This window comes from Myodes glareolus, chromosome X (assembly GCF_982192425.1).
Source record: "Myodes glareolus chromosome X, mMyoGla1.1, whole genome shotgun sequence".
NCBI classification, from domain to species: Eukaryota; Metazoa; Chordata; class Mammalia; order Rodentia; family Cricetidae; genus Myodes; species Myodes glareolus.
The window spans coordinates 106,895,504-106,907,039 of NC_142053.1; positions in this window are offsets into that span (position 1 = coordinate 106,895,504).

The window sequence follows — 11,536 nt, forward strand, 5'->3', positions numbered from 1 at the left end:
TCATCCATTTCTTTACATGAGTTATTCATACCCTGTTTAAGAGACTCTATTGCTTTCATAATGACACTGTTTTCCACATCTTCCGGAATAGTCCTTCTGTAGTAAGATCACCAGGATCTGATGTTTTCATGATATTTTTCAAATTGTTGGAGGAATTCTTGCCTTGGCGCCTGCCCATCTCTTCCTTCAGATGCTCTCCAATGGCTCTTCCCTCTGCTGGGTCGTCTGCTACAGGATCAGTGCCCCTTGCTGGCCAGGAATCTCTCTGCCTGCAGTCCTACCTTGCTGCAGGTAGGCTATTAAAACAAAGGAACTCCCTCCTGCCCAGTTGCACTCACCTCCCCATCCTGGCGGTGCCCACACAGGCTGGGTTGGAGGATTTTATGCCCCGAAAAAGGGAGGGAGGAAGGGAAGGGGTTCCTGGCTGAAAGCAGGGATGAGGTAGGAGGAGAGGGGGCTTAGCTGAGGGAAGCTGCCCCTTTGGAATACCCAGGGAAATAAGGGTGGCGGGAAAATTGTGTGTTCCCTTATCGGGCTTCTGTGGCGGGTCAGGAGCACACTTACCCCTCCATTGTATCTTCTGCTACAGGATCAGTACCCCTTGCTGGCCAGAAATCTCCCTGCCTGCAGTCATACCTTGCTGTAGGCAGGCTAATAAAACAAAGGAACTCCCTCCTGTCTGGTTGCACTCACTGCTCCATCCCGGCGGCCTTTTTCTAGCTTCTTTATGTAGTCATTTAGTGCTATGAACTTTCCTCTTATCACTACTTTCATTGTGTCCCATAAATTTGGGTATGTTGTGTGACCACTTTCATGGAATTTTAGGTAGTCTTTAATTTCTCCCTTTATTTCTTCCTTTACCCATTAATGATTCAGGTGAGCATTGTTTAATTTCCATGTGTTTGTGGGTTTTCTGGAATTAGTATTGCTGTTGACTTCTAGTTTTAAACCATAGTGATCTGATAAGGTACATTGGGTTATTCCCGATATTTTTTTGTTTTTGCTGGGTTTGTTTTGTTACTGAGTGTGTGGTCAGTTTTTGAGAAGGTTTCATGAGGTACTGAGAAGAAGGTATATTCTTTTTTGTTTGGATGGAATAGTCTATAGATGTGTGTTAAGTCCATTTGAGTCATAACATCTGTTAGTTCTCTTATTTCCCTGTTCATTTTTTGTCTGACTGACCTGTCCAGTCGGGAGAGAGGAGTGTTGAAGTCTCCAACTATTAGTGTGTGTGGTTTAATGTATGATATAAGCTTTAGAAGTGTTTCTTTTACATATGAGGGTGCCCTTGTATTTGGGGCATAGATTTCAGTTGAGATTTCCTCTTGATGGATTTTTCCTATGATTAATATGAAATGACCTTCTTTGTCTCTTTTGACTAATTTTAGCTTGAAGTCTATTTTCTTAGGTTCATTTGATTGGTATACTTTTTCTCAACCCTTTACTCTGAGACAATATCTGTCTTTGAGGTTGAGATGTGTTTCTTGTATGCAGAAGAAGGATGAATTCTGTGTTTCATTCCAATCTGTTAGCCTGTCCCTTTTTATAGGTAAGTTGAGTCCATTTACATTAAGGGATATTAATAATCAGTGATTGCTATCTCCTGCTAATTTTTCATTGTTGGTGATATTAATTTGTACATTTTTCCCTTCTTTGGAATTTGCTGCTATAAGACCATCAAATGTCTGTATTGTTGTTGGTGTAGCCAACTTCCTTGGGTTGGAGTTTTCCTTCTAGTATTTTGTGTAGAACTGGGTTTGTGGCTAGGTATTGGTGAAATTTAGTTTTGTCATGGAATATCTTGTTTTGTCCTTCTATGGTAATTGAAAGTTTTGCTGGTTATAGTAGTCTGGCCTGGCATCCATGGTTTCTTAATGTCTGCATAGCACTTGACCACAACCTTCTGGCTTTCATTGTCTCTAATGAGAAGTCAGGTGTTATTCTGATAGGTCTACTTTTAAATGGTACTTGGCCTTTTTCCTTTGCAGCTCTTAATATTCTTTCTTTACTCTGCAAGTTTAGCATTTTGATTATTATGTGGTGAGAGGACTTTTTTGAATCCAGTCTATTTGGTGTTCTGTAAGCTTCTTGTATATTTATAGGCATATTTTTCTTTAGGTTGGGAAAGTTTTCTTCTATGATTTTGTTAAATATATTTTCTGTGCTTTTGAGTTGAACTTCTCCTTCTTCTATATCTATTATTCTTAGATTTTGCCTTTTCATGGAATCCCATATTTTCTCAGTATTTTGGGTTAAAATTTATTAGATTTAATGTTTTCTTTAACTGATGAGTCTATTTCCTCTATTGTATCTTCAGCGCTTGAGATTCTCTCTTCTATCTCTTGTATTCTGCTGTTCATGCTTGTGTTTGTGGTTCCTGATCATTTTCTCATGATTTCTATTTCTATTTCTTGTGTTTTTGTTTTTTGTCTCTATTTCAGTTTTCAAGTCTTTCATAGTTTCTTTCATATATTTGATTTCTTTTCTTGGTTTTCTTTGAGGGATTTTCTTATATCTTTCAATTTTTGTTTGTCTTCTCCTCCATTTCATTAAGGGAATTTCTCATTTTTTCTTTAAGAGTTTCAAACATTCTCTTGAAGTTATTTTAGGACATTTTCTTCTGCTTCATCTATATTTGGTTGTTCAGGTCTTGCTGTTGTAGAGTCTTTAGGTTTTACTGGTGTTATGTTGTTCTTTGTAGTGTTGCCTGTGTTCTTACCTTTTCTATTCATCTTTTCTTCTAATAGATGTTGTTGGGGCTGACTGAGATTCTGTTTAATAATCTTCTGGGTGTCAGTGAATCCGAAGCTCAGATGGTTGTTCCTCATGGTATATTCAGTTTCATAGTTCTAGTTACCTCATTGGTTACCCCATATCCCTGAAGATAGCTTAGGGCTCCTGTGTTTTGCTCTGCTCCCTTGGAGTTTGCTGTCTCAGGCTTACTTTGGCCTTGGTTACTGGCTTTGATCTGTTTCTGTAAATCCTGTTCTGGATCACCTACTACAGAAGTTCCTGGTTTGTAATTGGCCCCACAAAGGTTTTTGATTCCTGTCTATTGTTTCGGAGTTCCAAGGCTTGTGTGTACCCAGAACTGCAGACTTGGTTCAGGCTTACTCTCTCAGAGGTCCCAGATTCATGCTCAAACCCAAAGAGGTTCCAGGTTCCTGCCTATTCTCTTTGATATCCCAGAAAATGCTTGGACCCACTGGGGTCATGATTCAGGCCTACACCCGCTGAGGTCCCAGACTCATGCCTGGCCCTGTAGAGATCTCTGGCTCCTGCCTGCTCTCTCGGAGGTCTCAGATTCATGCCCAAACTGGCAGAGGTCTGGGCACAGGAGTCCTGGTTTTGGTCTGGACCCTCAGAGGTCTCTGCCTGAGGCTCACTCGCTCAGCGATTACTCCCTGTACCTGTTCTGGAGGAGATCGCTCACGCTTGATCAGATCACTGGCTCAATCCTGATCTGCCAGTGTCCCGGTACTTGATTGGTTCCTGGGACTGGATTGGCTCCTGTCTTCTGCTCCCATGGAGTTTGCTTCCTCAGGCCCACTCTGTTCTAGGCAGTTGGTTCAGACCCACTCCTGTTCTGGTGATGATCAGTGACTCTGAATCAGGTTGCTGGCCCAAACTTCTACTTTCAGATAATGAGTTTTATTTGAGTAAATCATAGAAAGTATTATGATCTATCTTACATGAACAAATAACACCTTTGACACAAAACTTACACTTCACACTGACTCTATGAAACAAGTAATTAAGATCTCAATTCCAATCTTTGGCTGTAGCATTTATGTTAATGGTAAAACTATGTCATAACAAATCTTGCTGTTTTGCACACAGGAAGGTGGTATATCGTTTTGTTTGTTTGTTTGTTTTGTCACTAGGCATGAAGATAATGTCATTGCCTTTCATCATGAAGAATGACGGATTCAGAAAATATATCTCCTAACCAGTAAACATGCCCTAACAGTTGCTCACTACAATCTTCTGCAGTTTGTACCTCTTAATAGAGTGAATGCAGTAGCTGTACTGCTTGGAAGTTACATCAGGAAGAAGGGTGTGCAATGGATGCTGGTTTGGGTTACACCCTGTCCATTGTTTTTACCTGATGAAGGAGGTATAAGAGAGTAGACAGAAGAATTAGAGATCTTTGAGGCAGATTTAGATGTAGAATGGAGAATGTTGTCATGGTGTAGGAGGTTATTCTGCTTAGGTGTTATTTTAATTTGTTAATCAATAAAGAAACTGCTTAGCCTGATAGGGCAGAACTTAAGTAGGAAAAGAAGACAGAACTGAATTCTGGGAGGAAGAAAGCATAGTGAAAAAGAAGCCATGGAGTCGCCAGGTCAGACATGCTGAATCTTTTCCAGTAAACTCTACAACCAGTGAGAAACTCAAAAGACAGAATATATTTATTTGGGCTAGGGATCCAGCTTACCAAAAAACACTTGCTTTCCAAGCACAAGTCTTTAAACTCAAGGTTTTTTAATTCCAGAAGATTGTTAGTGAGTCCCAGTCATTGAACACTGGGTTATTTACCCTGTAATTGTTTGGTCTTGCATTGTTTTGATCATAACTCTGCCCTTATGCATCCCTCTTAGACTAAGAGAGTATTTTGCTGCTCACCACACTTAGCCATCAGAGAAATACAAATCAAAACAACTCTGAGATTCTATCTTACAACTGTCAGAATGGCCAAAATCAAAAACACTGATGACAGCTTATGTTGGAGAGGATGCATGGTAAAGGAAACAATTCTCCATTGTTGGTGGGATTGCCACTTTGAAAATCAGTATGGCGATTTCCCAGAACATTAGGAAACAGTCTACCACAAGACCCAGTAATACCGCTGGTGGGTATATACCCAACGATGCTCAATCATATCACAAAGACATATGCTCAACTATATTCATAGCAGTATTATTTATAATAGCCAGAACCTGGAAACAACCTAGATTCCCTTCAACCAAAGAATGGATAGAGAAAATGTGGTACATTTACACAATGGAATACTACACAGCAGTTAAAAAAATTGACATCTTGAAATTTGCATGCAAATAGATGGTTCTAGAAAAAACATATTGAGTGAGGTAACCAAGAACCAGAAAAACAAATATAATATATACTCATTCATAAATGACTTCGAGACATAAAGCAAAGAAAGAAACCAATCTACAGTCCACAATTCCAGAGAACCTAGACAACAAAGAGGACCTAAAAGAGACATACATGGATTTATTTATGAAAAAAGACAAGATCTCCTGAGTAATCTGGGAACATGGTGGTCATGGAAGAGTGTACAGGGAGTTGGGGAGGAAGGGAAGGAAGTGGAGAAAAATGTATAGATCAATAAAAACAATAAAAAGGGGAGTATTTAGCTTTATTTTGTTTGTGCTTTTTATAGGAGCCCACAGATGAGAGACTTTGAACATTTGAAGAAACTTTATTTTAAAAAGATTGAAAATTTCAATTGTTTTAGTTTCTCACACTGGAGGTTTTTAAAGTTTTTTATCTTCCATATCATGGGAATAGCAGGAGACCTAAGTCTCCTGTTACAAGAGGAAATCCTAGGGTTTGAGAGTGATGCATTAGTGTCAAGTTGAAAATTGATTATGTTGATTAGTAGCTTATCAACTTTACATAAACTAGTGTCATCTGGAAAGAGGGAACCTTAATTGAGAAAATGCTTCTATCCAATTGTCCTATAAGTATGGTTGTAGAACATTTTGTTCATTAATGATCAGTTTGGGAGAGTTAAACTCACTAGAGGAGGTGTCATTCTTGTTCAAGTTATACTGAGTTAAAAAAAGAAGCATAGCATAGTGACCCATGATAGAAAGCTAGTGACCAGCATTCCTCCATGCCATATGTGTCAGTTTCTGCCTCTAGGTTTCAGCTTGAATTCCAGAAGTGTAAATTAAAATGAACCGTTTTTTGCCAAAATTGATTATTGCCATATTATTTCATCACAGCAATATAGAATTTATGGGATGTACTGATGGACTGATGGGAAATCTCAGCTAATCACATTCTGCTTAAGGTGTGCCCCCCTCAGGCCTCACAAAACAAATAAAAGATCCAAGTGCCTTGCCACTTCCTCTCTTTGGATCCCAGCTCGGCTGGTGTTCATGGGATCTCTAGTCTTGTAAGTTTTTTCCCCTTTTATTAAAAGCTAAATCTTTTGTGTTGAATTGGTCTGGTTAATTATTGATCGACCTCGCCCACCACAATGGACAACTTTCTAGTGACCGTTATCATGCAAACATATCCACTCTTTGTGTAGTAGAGAGTAGGCACTGGGATATCGAGATGGTTTGGGTGGCATTAGCTCTGTGAAAACTGACCAAGGAAGACTAGCAATGGAGCTTTGAGACTGTAGGAAGACCTGGGAGTATGGGAATGATACTGGCAGGCAAAGTTCATGGGAGATATAAGGAAAGCTAGAGAGTGATCAACTATCCAAATTAAGCCTCAGTGTAACGAAGGAATACAAGAAGGCTGGATTCAGGTAGAGCTCACTAGGAAATGTGGATGCAGGTACCACATAACCAGAGATACTTCTGGGAGTGTGGGAATGGCAAAAGCAGGTGAGGTTATGTAGAGATCACCAGGTTAACTCGGTGCATGACAGGTGAAATTAAAGAGGGGCCTCGGACTGGGCAGACAGGTGAGGGAGGTTTGGTTCTGAGGGGAAGATGCTGCAGAGGAAGCATGTTTATGAGAACAAAAGGCAAGCCTGTCATGAGTTCTGTTTGAATATAGACTATTATACCTGAGAATGACACTGCTGGGGAAGGTGTTGCAGTGTATGATAATGCAAATCTCTCTGCATCCCATGCAAGTTTTAGAGAATGTGAAGATAGCATAACAAAGCCTGTTTCTGGGAAAAAAGGACCAAGGAAAGCTGGTAAGAGAATTATTAGAGCAAGGTGGGTTTATCATCATGTCACTGCTTTTAGATTAGGTTTTGGTGTTTGTCAACAAGTACATGATAGCATAGATTATTAGTTGTTGGCACAGGACAACCTGTTTCTGCAGGAACTGACCAGGAAAAGTCACTGAAGGAACTGTATAACAAGAACCAGGTCTAGTACTATGGGACTGATGCTGGAGGATGAGGTTCTTTAGAGTTCAAAAACAAAGTTGTTAATGGGATCTGTGTTTTATGAGCTAGGATATCTAAACAAAAGAGTATGAGGATGATGCTGGAAGGTGAAACTCAAGAAAGCATTATCAGGCAAACCTGATATGTGATCTGTGCATCCTAACCTAGTTCTTAGGGTGTATACATGGCACTTGTAAGCTTGGTTCTAAGATATATCACTTGAGAAACCTGTTGCAGACAGTGCATAACCTCATCTATAGCTGGGAGTGAGTGAATGGCCCTGGTTGGTGTGTTTTCAGGGAGTGCCACAAGTCAAGAACAATCTTCAATTTCTGCCTACAGATATAGGCCTTAGACTATGCAGGTGGCACATGTATGTTTGTATGTAAAATAAATACCTGGGAAAGCTATGACTGGAGCAGCAGGACAGGATATAGGCATGGAATGGGAAAATGTGGATGTCTCTGGTTAATGAGAATCTGGGGAGTTGAAGAGGAAAAGCCAGGTGCATACACAACATGACCTTAAAGTATGGACATGGTAAAGAGTAGTTTGGCTCTTTGGAACTCATTGGAAAATGTTGCGCACAGGAAGAACATGACCAGAACTAGCTGTGGGGGTGTGGTGATGGTGGTGGTGGCTAAAGTTTGGGGCAGTTTACCAGGAAAAGCCAGTGAGTCCACATCTTGACCTTGTAGTATTAAGTTGGAACAAAGAGAACTCACCAGGGGAATCCAGTGAAGCACTTGTGTGACTGGAGCTAAGCCTAGATATGATGGAATGACAGTGGCAGGAAAGGTTAAATGTAGAAGACCAGACAAAGCAAGTCCACAGTCTTAACATTCAGAGCAAGTCTTAGGAGTGTGCAGAGAACTGGTGTGGGGTTGGTTATGGGAGTACAGAACAGAAAAATCCAATGCAGGTACTTTGTGACCTAAGCAAGACCTGGTGCTGCGGGAGCTGCTTCCGCTCCTTCAGCCAATAGACTTTAAGATACCAGCCCACTTGGGCATGGTCTCATTTGCTTTAAAAAGCAGCGGTAGCCATGTACTTGCTCTCTTGCTTCCAGTTCCGCTTCCAGCTACTAGACTCCTTTCCTGATCATGCAGAGGTTTGTTGTCTGAGATGGTGATCTGTAAGTTTTTTCCCTTTAAATAAATAACCATTCTATTAATCATAATTCCAAACTGGTGTTTGATTGTTTGTGACTTATGCCTTCAGCCTATGAGTCAAGGATAGCGCTAGTAAGCGAGGTCAAACTTTTTCACAAAGTAAACCCTTTGTATTATCTCCATATATTTAGCAAGCTCTCAATATGGAAATAGCACATGCAGGCTTACTATTGCAGGCACTCACCAGGAAATTCAGTGGAAGAGCTGTGTCATGATCCAGGTATGGTAGGGTGAGAATGTTCATAGGCAAAGGTTCATAGAGCTCATATGCAAATGGTAGCTTGTCCGTCCATAAGAGACAGACCTGGGAATGTAGAAATAAGCTGGGGTCTGAGTAAATAAAATGGGGAAAATTGGGTACAGGCACTGCATGATGATACCTAGACTTGTAACTGTGTACATGAGAGATTGAGGAAAGCTCTCCAGGAAAAGCTGGTATACAGCCTGCATCTAGAGTTATGCATTATAGTGCAGAGAGAGTACAGGTTTGTTGTTTCTGAGGGAATTCACCAGAGACAGGCACTGGCAAAATTTCTGGGGATCTCACCAGGCAAAGATGCTAGCATACATGTTAATCTAAGCATTCAAGTGTGGAAACAGTGCAGCTGGGCTTGGTTCTGGAAGAACTCGCAAGAGAATGCAAGTCAGGAGCTTCATGGGAACTTAGGTCAAAAATTAAGGTGGAACTCAGAAGCAAAAAATGAAACAGAGATCATGAAGGAACACTGCTTATAGCACTGCTTTTCATGGATACCTCAGATTACCTTCTTAATCAATCCAGGACCACCTATCCAGGGTTGGCATCACACAGAGTGGCCTGGAATCTCTCAGATTAATCAGTACACAAAACAAAGGTTTTTTTATTCCTATGGGTCGTTATCATTAAGGCATTTTCTCAACTGAGGTTTCCTCCTCTCAGATAAGTTTACATTTTGTCAAGTTGACAAAACACTGACCAGAACAGCCAGGCTCTTTCAAAACCTGGCCAAAAAAAGTTGGCAGCATCATCCATATAGTACTAAATTAGCAAAAAGAAAATGTGCAGGATTGTAGAAGTAGTAGAATTAAGATTTGGGAGAGTCTAGGGTCATACAATATGTGTCAGGAATGGAGATCCTACAAGGAAGTACAGAGAAGCACCTGCATGAAGCTCTGAAGTTGAAATTTATGCTTCAAAGGAGCGTACAGGAGATTGAAAATTTCAAGAAGTTCATGTAACTGCCATGGAAAGCTACATGTGTGTAGTATAGACAGCTCAATAAAGAGACTATTTGGTAGAACCTGAACAAATGGAAGGCTAGGGATCTTTAAATCCTTTGAAGTCAAAATGATTGCATCATATCACTAGAACACAGATACAAAGATGTTGGATTCAATTTGCCCTCATGGATATACATCTTTCTTCAGGCTGCTCTTTTCTTGTAGTTTTCCCATTCCTTCCTTGTAGGATGAGAATATTTACTCTGTACCATTTCTTATCAGAAGGTTTGTAGAATATTATTTTAATGTGTGTTACTTTTGTTTATGCTGCATTTGTTTAGCTCTGTGAAGCTGTAATTCTTTGCCTGTCTAAAACATCTGATAGTCTAATAAAGAACTGGCCAATAACAAGACAGAAGAAAGGAGAGGCAGGACTACCAGGCAGGGAGGATAAATAGGAGTAGAGGTTTGGGAAGAGAGGAGAAGAAGGCAAAAAGGACATCAGGGGCCGACTACCAAGCCATCCAGAAGGCCACAGTAAGAGTGAAAATAAGATATACAGAAGTAAGGAAAGAAAAAAGTCTAGAGGCAAACCATAGTTGGGATAATTTAAGATAAGAAAAGCTGGCAAGAAATAAGCCAAACTAAGGCCAGACATTTATAATAATAGATATCTCTGTATGTGATTTATTTGGGAACTGTGTTGTGGGCCCCCCAAAAGTAAAATGCTAAAAGAGCAGAAGATCCAAAAGAGTAAAAAACAACCAACAACATTTTGATGTTCCAACAAGGTGCTAAAGAAAAAGAAAATCCAAATACAAGAAGGATGTAATTTTTTTAAAGATTATCCAAGGACTCCCAGTTGAAAAACTGCCCTGAGTCCCAAATGAAACTTTGGAATTTTGAAAAATCTTTGAACTGTTTAAAAATTATAGACAATTTTCGAGTTGAAAAAAATTGCATTATGTAGTGTCCTTCAACCTGTTTAGAGAAGGTGTGAAATATTTTATCTTCAAAGTTATAAGTTTGGGGTTGGTGAAATGGCTTACTGGGTAAGGGTGTGTGCCACCAAGCATTATGATGAGAATTTGAATTCAATGATGGGAATGATGAAACAAGAAAATCAACTCAACTCTGACAAGCTGTCCTGTCATCTACACACCATTTGGTGCATAAGAGCACATTGGAATTGTCCTGCCTTTTGTAATATTCACAACCAGGGGAATAGAAGATAGCTGCTACCTTATAGTAGAGACAGGCTACAAATGACACAAGCATCATATAACATGTAGGTCGGCTTGTTGGGGTTTGTTCTTCCCAGTACCCCACAGCTGGCAAGCCCCAAAGAAAATCACAGAGATCTCCATGAGATTATAAACTGATTGGCCCATTAGCTCAGGCTACATATTAGCTCTTGTAACTTATATTAACCCATTATTCTTATCTATGTTAGCCACATGGCTCAGTACCTTTCACATCAGGGCAGGTCACATGTTGCTTTTTTGGTGGGCTGGGCTGGGCTGGAGGAGGGAGCTTCCTGCTTCCCAGAATACTCTTGTTCTCTTTGCTCCACCTGTGCTTCCTGTCTGGTTTTCCTACCTATATTTCCTGCCTGACCAATCAGCATTTATTGAGAACATGATTGACAGATTACAGACAATTCTCCCACACTACTTCCCCTTCTTTTTTGTAAACAAAGGAAAATATCCATAGTCCATTTTGCGGGAACGTGGGCATAGTTTTCCATGCTACTTCCTGCTGGTTGGGGGCTCTGATAATCTTATGAGGATCTAAAGAAAATTTAGAGTTAAAATCAAGTCCTGACTGGAGTATCCTGTGAGGCTTGATCATCTCAGGCAGCATCTTGAATCTGTTCTGGATGTAGAACTCAGACATCTGGGCCATCTGTTCCTAGCAGAGATTTCTCAGGTGGTCTTTCTTGATCAAACTGGATTTTTCTCAGTTCAGAATGAATCCACAGCCTCTCATTTTCTGTGGAAACAAAAGAAAAATCTCTTCTCCAAAGTAACATACCTTTTGACTTAAGTTTTGAAGTCAA